The sequence below is a fragment of the Galeopterus variegatus genome, unplaced genomic scaffold (genome assembly GCF_000696425.1).
Source record: "Galeopterus variegatus unplaced genomic scaffold, G_variegatus-3.0.2 Scaffold4910, whole genome shotgun sequence".
NCBI classification, from domain to species: Eukaryota; Metazoa; Chordata; class Mammalia; order Dermoptera; family Cynocephalidae; genus Galeopterus; species Galeopterus variegatus.
In genome coordinates, this window is record NW_007731021.1 from 92,772 (window position 1) to 101,210 (window position 8,439).

Below are 8,439 nucleotides of genomic sequence, written 5' to 3' on the forward strand. Positions count from 1 at the left end.
TCGCTCCCGGCGTCGACGCGCCCGGGTCCCTGTCGGGGAATGAGGTGCCGGGCTTGCTGCGCTCCGAGAGGGACCCGAGGCGGCGGCCCGGCCCAGCCGCACACCCCGGCGCGGGGCTCGGCTTTGCCCCTCAATGCTCCTCGGTGGCTTCCTCTGAGGCATCGTAGCGCTATGGCCGTTTTTCTGGTAATTCCGCGTGACGGCGCTTCGGTGAGGCCTTAGTTGCCGACCTTGTGGGAAGGCCGGATCTCAGTGCCGTCAAGGGAAATACTCCGCTTTTTTCTTAGATTGTGTAAAGATAAGCTTTACTTGAAAAAAAAAAAAAAAATTGGGGGCAGGCCTGTTAGCTCGGTGGGTTCGAGTGTGGTGCTGATAACGCAAGAGTTCCATTTCTGTATGTGCCAGCCTCCCCTCCCCCCGCCGTCAGTGTGCTCTGAAGAATAAGAGGACTTCAGAAAGTTCGGGAAAATAACACAAAGGTCGAGGGTTCGGATCCCCTTACTGGCCAGCCACCAAAAAAAAAAAAAAAAAAAAAAAAAAAAGTTCTTGGAAAAATCGAATGAAAAGAGGAGAGAAATACAAACTATTTCTCAACATGAGCTCCATCAAGTTCAAGACACTGTTGTAAGGGATGATACCAGCCATTTAGTTCCCTCTAGAGAACTGAGCGTCCGGGGAATTTAACTATGTCAATGCAGCTTTTTTCGGTTGTTAACTAAAGGAAAATGGGTCCCCTTTAAAGGTTAGGAAACAAAAAAGAAGTCAGAGCCAAACAAGAACTGTAAAGTGGAGGCCTAATGATCTCCTGTTGAAACTCTTGCAAAATTGCCCTCGTTTGATGAGAGGAATGAGCAGGAGCATCGTCATGGTGGAGAAGAACTCTATGGTGAAGCTTTCCCAAGCATTTTTCGCCTAAGGCTTTGGCTAACTTACTCAAAACACCATGGTCGTAATAAGCAGATGTTATTGTTCTTTGACTTCCAGAAAGTCAACAAGCAAAATGCCTTGAGCATCCCAGAAACCTGTTGCTGTGACCTTTGCTCTTGACCAATCCACTTTTTCTTTGACTGGACCACTTCCACCTCTTTGTGTTTTGTCTTCAGGAATGTACTGGTAAAGCCATGTTTCATCTCCTGTTACAATTTTTTAAAGAAATGATTCAGGATCTTGATCCCACTTTAACATTTCCTCCTGCTCTTGTCTGCAGCGGATCTGGGTGCAAAAACTTCGGCACCCATTGAGCAGAAAGTTTGCTCTACTGTAATTTTTCAGTCAGAATTTTGTAAGCTGAAGCAGTTGAGATGTGTATGGTGTTGGCTATTGTTTCTGCTCTTCATGGTCCATCCTCTTCAATTATGGCACAAATAAGATTAATCATTTCCTTGCAAGTTGATATGGATGGTGTGCTTCTGCAGACTTCTCTTCAACATCTCATTCCTTCTTAAAATGAGTTATTTGTAAACTGCTGATTTCTTTGAGGCATCATCACCATAAACTTAGGGTAAAGCATCAAAAATTTCACCATTCTCCCACCCAAGTTTCACCATAAATTTGATGTTTGTTCTTGCTTTAATTTTAGCAGAATTCGTGTTTCTCCTGTAGGGGCTATTTTCAAACTGATGTCTTATTCTTCTTAGTGCCTCAAACTGGATCCTATTCAAACATGTTATAACAAGTTAGTACGAGTTTAAAAAGTTCTGTGCAAAAAAAATTTTGCAAGTGCAAACATATTTTGCAAGCCTTGCATTGTTTTTTCATAATATGTATTTTCCATGAACCTTTTGAAGATTCCTTGTAAATTTAAATCCGTGAGGTTCTGTGGGGCAATGGTCTTAGAATAATAAACAACATATAAAGTACTGGCTATTGCCAGGCACTGTTTTGAGGGCTTTACAAATATTAATTCATTAAATCTTCACAACAACTCCGGGAAGAAAATGTCATTATCCCCATTTCCAAGATGGGGAAACTTAGCACTTAGGGTAGAGAAAATGGCATTGCTGGAATCCAAACCCTGACAATCAGGAAGAATCTGTCCTTAACAATGTGGTCATACTAAAGGTGATTGAAAACACATTCCCAAAACTTTTGTACAATTCCTTATTCAGATCTTTTACTTCTGAAAATACATGAGAATCAAACTAATAATCTGTTTGACAGGCGGACAGTGGCTTTTCATATAGAGTCCAAAGGGAGTGTGGTGATACATGATAAAATTTATGATAGGACAGCAGCATCGCCACACCCAGGTGAGTAATTTATGTACAAAAGAACTGATTTAGAAAAAGTCTCTCTCAATTGTCTAGAGTTCTAGAGGAGCAGCAGAGGATACATCTTTTTAAGGATTTAAAATATTTTTTACCTGCATTTCTTCCATGTGTTTTCCAAAGCCTAACTTCTCTTGCTCTAAATTAATTGCTTTTTTTTTTTACTGGAGAGATGGCTTAGCCTAACATCTCTCTTCAGATCACCGGTATTCCTGAATTAAAGTTGACTTCCATTTTCACCAACGTATGCCTTTTGAGCCACTTGTTTTTGTTTGGGGGCAGGCAGCTGGACTTGGGCTCGGTAACTCAATGACTTCTCACCACCTCTACTGCTTCCAAACTGGTGCTGTAACAGCAGGACCTCCCCCCACCCCCATCTTATTTGATCATATTTGATCCATTTCCCCTAGGGCTGGCTGGAGCAGGCCTCCGCCTTGGAGGAAGTTTGCAAGGTAGCCTTGCTGGCTGAATGCCCAGAAATAGGTGTATGCTTGTCCAGCAGACTATAAGACAAACATAAAGGCCAGCTTAGCATGCATTTCCCTGAGTTGGAAATTCTGTGCCCTGCTGCCTTACCTTGCACTATGTACCTCTTCAACTAGCTGTTCATCTCTATCTTTTATAACATCCTTTATATCAAACTGGTAAACGTGTTTCCCTGAATTCTGTGAGTCGTCCTAGCAAACTAATCAAACCCAAGGAAAGGGTCATGGGAACCCTGGTTTGTAGCTGAACTGTCCGAAGTACTGGTGGCTTACACTTGCGATTGACATCTAAAGTGAGGGCAGTCTTATGGAGCTGAGCCCTCAACCTGTGAAATCTGACATTATCTCCAGGTAGATAGCATCGGAATTGAATTGAATTCCAGGACCCTCAGTTGGTGTCCACTGGAGAGGAGAATTGCTTATGTAGGGGTGGAAGGAACTTTCTTTCCACCCCTGAAGTTTTGATAATTTGGAACTATAAAATGAACTGATCGTAGACAGATAACCAGAAGAAAAGGCATACAAATGTATTAACATGCAAGTGCACAGGAGCCACACACAACATGAAACTCAAAGAAGAGCCAGATGGCTGATGCTTAAATAGCACCCTGAGCTACAGAAAGAAGCAGGGGCTTCCGATGGAGAGTTAGCTACAGAAAGAAGCAGGGGCTTCTTAATCAAACCCAAGGAAAGGGTCATGGGAACCCTGGTTTGTAGCTGAACTGTCCGAAGTACTGGTGGCTTACACTTGCGATTGACATCTAAAGTGGGGGCAGTCTTATGGAGCTGAGCCCTCAACCTGTGAAATCTGACATTATCTCCAGGTAGATAGCATCGGAATTGAATTGAATTCCAGGACCCTCAGTTGGTGTCCACTGGAGAGGAGAATTGCTTATGTAGGGGTGGAAGGAACTTTCTTTCCACCCCTGAAGTTTTGATAATTTGGAACTATAAAATGAACTGATCGTAGACAGATAACCAGAAGAAAAGGCATACAAATGTATTAACATGCAAGTGCACAGGAGCCACACACAACATGAAACTCAAAGAAGAGCCAGATGGCTGATGCTTAAATAGCACCCTGAGCTACAGAAAGAAGCAGGGGCTTCCGATGGAGAGTTAGCTACAGAAAGAAGCAGGGGCTTCCGATGGACACAAGCCATGGGAGCGTGAGGGGAGAGGTAGTGCATGTTGAGCAGAGTTGAAGATGAAGTCTTACACAGATGAAGTCTCTCAGGTAACAGCCCTTAGAAGTCACGCCCCCCCCCCTTCTGTGCACATCTGGTCACAGAAGTGAGAAGTGTGCCATGTGAAGGACAGGAACACAGCCAGAAGGAGCAGTTTGTTTTTTCCTTACAGCTCATTGTCTCCACCCTAGCTACAGTAGCCTTGCACCATGCCAGTGAAGCTCCACCTCAGGGCTCAGCACCTGGTGTCCCCTCTGCCCTGAACATGGTCCCTTTGGTGTCACCTATTCCCCTTCACATCTTTGCTCCGTAGTCACATTCTCCATGTGGCCTGCTCAGACTACGTATCTGAGTTGTAACCCACCACCCTCCCCTCGGCCTTCACAACCCCCCTCACCCAGTCATTTTTTTCTCTTGTAGCACTATATACACCTTGTCACCTGCCATCTCACTTCACTGTTTATTTTGATTATTTGTTTCTTGTCTGTCTCCCTTCAGTGGAATATAAATTTAACAAGGGCAGAAATTTCCCTGCTTGGTTTACCAATACGTCCTCCAGGACTTAAGACATTACCTGGTGCATGTCAGGCTCTTTAGAAATATTTATGCAATGAGTGAACGATACAGGACAAGCCAGGCTCTACAGCAATGGTTCCTTATGAACATTTGATTCCCCTCTTTTATTAAGGGCAGGCTCTTTAGAAATATTTATGCAATGAGTGAAAGATACAGACAAGCCAGGCTCTACAGCAATGGTTCCTTATGAACATTTGATTCCCCTCTTTTATTAAGGTATAATAGTGATGATGGAAAATGTCATCAATCTAATCAGGGTACCTAAAATAAGGCCGTCTCAGCTTGAGTGTCAGGCGCATCTTAACTGTGAACACCTGAAGGTTGTGACTTTCTGGACTAACTGCCACCAATCTGTTGATCACTATTTTTGGCTACTTCCTACCAAACTGGAAGGTCCCTGACTAAAGCCCTCCTCGGAGAACTGCTATGACCAATCCCTTATAACCAAGGCTGTCTGACACATATTAACATCAATCAGGACTGTTGTAACTGCCCTCCTGCTCATGGGCATTTTCCTTTAAATACCATGCTTTCCTTGATTCTTCAGAGCATGTTTGAGACTTCCTGAACCTCTCTTTCCTGGGCTGAAGTCCTAACAAGTTCTCCAATAAACCCTCTTTGTTTTTAAATCTCAACCAGGTGGTCACTTTTTTTGGTTGATAATAGTACTCTTACAAAGGTCTAATACTCCAAATATTTAAAAATGAACTCAGAAACGTTAAGATAGTCTACCCCTCCCTTACTCTATACCTCAAGTTTTCAACATTCTCATAATGCCTTCTCTTTTCTTTTTTTCAATTTCTCAGATAATTGAGTTAGAATACTTGTTGGGTCAGTTAGGATACAGCTTTGAGTTTGATATGAAACCAAGTTTAAACTGGCTTAAACAATGAGGACATTTATTGGCTTACAAGACTGAGAGTTGGGAGGGGTAGAGCAGGCTTCAGTGCCAGCTTCTTCCTGTGCTTGTGCCCCCATGTGTGTGGACTTCATGTCCAGGCTGCTGCCCCCAGAGGGGTACCATGGCAGTGACAGTTCCTGACTTTGCATATGCCCACTGCAATGTCCAGCAGAAGAGAAAGTGGCCTCCAGAAGCCAGGAAGAACTTTCCAAGAAACTCTTAACAAACTTCATTTTACATCTTAGCATCCTTAATTGGGTCAAAAGCTTCTTCTTAAATCAGACCTTGGTAAGGGGGATGCCATTACCCTTTTGCCAGGGTTTCTCTACCTCAGGACTATTGTCTTCTTGGGTTAGATAATTCTTTGTTATGTGGACTTGTCCTGTACATGGTAGGATGTTTAGCAGCATCCCTGGCCTCTACCCAGTAGACCCCCACTCCTGCAGTTGTGACACTCAGAAATATGTCCAGCCATTTCCAGATATCCCTGGGGGGCAAAATCACCCCCAGTTGAGAACCAGTGCCTTAGACTATCAGGTACACCGTTGGGGACAGGGGCTCTGTCAGCTTGCTTTGGCACACTTGAGCCATGTGAGGGAGCATGGGATACTGAATAAGATCTGGTCCCATTAGTAAGGAGAAAGGTTAGAATGGATAGTAGCCAGCAATGCGTGTCATACCTCTGTTAACAAATATGTCTTTAGACTCTGGAACAAATTTTGGCTTTCCTGTAAACCAGGGTATAAGGAGGAAAATTGAAAAATATGCCTAGAATTTTGATGTTCGGGCAGAGAAGACCTAGTCAGACATCGAATGTTTTAGAATATCAAAGGAGACAGGTTGTCTTCCTTCTGCTGTGGTGGGCAGAGGACAGAGAGGGAAGAACTACAGTGTTGTATGGGAATGTAGATAACATTCCCAGACCTTTGGGAAGCTGTACTTAAGCAATCTTTGCAAACTTCCTCCATGTCAGGCTTAGACTGGACTTTTCTGGCTTCTGCCGCTTGAGGAATAGCAAAGGGCTAATAGAATCTCTTCATTCTGCCTGCCAAAGAGCCTCTAAATTACTCCAGGACTTTATATTTACAAGGTCTGTTGTGTAAAGCAAAATAATTTTATTTCCAGAGCACATTTTCAAATCTTAGGAAAATCAGTGAGATAGCGTACTATAACAGTTAAAACCTAGAGTTTGCTATTCTAGAATTAGCCATTTATTTATGGTCATTCATTTATTTCATTTGTTCAGCAAATGTTGAATGTCTGATATCTGCTTGCTGTCTAAGAAGAACAGATATAGTTCAAGTTCTTGCAGTGTTGGAAACCTGGTAAAGGCAATGAATGTTCTGAAATTGAAAATTTAAGACCTGACTCGAATGTATCTTTCTTTTCCTAACATTGATCTGATCTTGCTCTGGAGCCCTCCTCCCGTTTGGGAACTATGGAAAAATCTGTAATTTGCCAGGTAAAGTATCTCAGTGTTTTCAAATTTAGGTCATCTCTTCTATGGTTCCACCTCTTTTGGATATATGCCCCATGGTTCAGATTTTCTTTTCCACTGTCCTCGGATGCCATCTGGGTTTGTGATGATCTGGAGTCAGATGACTGGAAAGAAGGGTCCTTGGACACATATCTATAGGCTCTTTGAGTGGTCGTCTTGCTTCTCTGGTCTTTCCAGTCTCTCTTCTTTGCCTCATTGCTGGTACCTGATACTGAGGCCAAGAGTCATGATCTCATGGTGAGTTCTCTTAGCTTAGTCCATCTCCAGTGGTTTGCTCCCACTGACTTGGACCCATGCTACACTTGATGGAATTCTGCATTCCTCTTGAGGTCTGGCTGCAACTCCCAAGTGACTTTTAGCATGGGCGGTCTACCACTTTTTTACCTGGTTGTGGAAATCTCCTGGCTACTTTGCCATCTGACTTCGTTGGCACCATGAAGAATCCAGAAATACCTGGTTTCCTTCCAAGGACACAATGAATCTCAAGGATGCCTTAAGAAAAGGAAAGTGCAAATTTTGGCTCTCTCTGTTTGACCATACCCTGCTATTATTTTTACAATGCTGTAAGCTTCTATGTTTCTTTTAAGTGGTCTGCTTCCCTCTGGTTCCATGCTGAGGATGGGCCACATGCTTTAAACTTCTCCCTCAACTAATCTTGCTCTCTTAAGTGATGAGGAATTCCACTTCTCTTCTTGTGGCCATGGAGACCAGCCACCCTGTCCTCTCCCCACTCCCAAGTCTCAGCCATCCTGTGGGAATAATACCCAACACCCATCTGTTAGATCTCACACCTATGCCTCTTAAATTGTCATGGTGGAGAATGGTCCTCTCATCTGCACACTCATTAAATGTTGCATGCCTAGACAACAATCTCTCTGGCTACCCATTGCCCTGTCCCCAGGGCTTTCCCAGGGTCAGACTTCCCTAGAGACCTGTGAGCATTCATTGGATCGGGAAGCTTAGTACATCCCTGGGCCACAGGGCTACTCCTATGGAGCCTGCAGACCTCCAATTGTTGCCTGTTTTAGTCCGTTTTGTGTTGCTATAACAGAAACACCTGAGACTGGGTAATTTATAAAGAAAGAGGTTTATTTGGCTTATGATTCTGGGACAGCTGCATCTGGCATGGGCCTCAGGCTGCTTCTACTCATGGTGGAAAGGGGCAGGCAGCCGGCAGGTACAAGCAGATCACATGGCAAGAGGAAGCAAGAGAGAGAAAGCAAGAGAGAGAGAGAAGTTGCCAGGGTCTTTTTAAGCAATGAGCTCTCGTGGGAACTAATGGAGTGAGAATTCACTCATTAATCCCTCCTCCCCCAGGGAGAGCATTAATCCATTCATGAGGGATCTGCCCCCATGACTCAGTTTCCAACACTGCCACATTGGAGATCAAATTTCCGTATGAGTTTTGGAGGGGACAACACATCCAAACTCCATCATTGCCCAAAGCTGCATTCATCCTGAGGCCTTCAGACTCATCTACAGACCTTCTTCATCTTTACAGACCCAACACCCAGAAGAGGCCAGG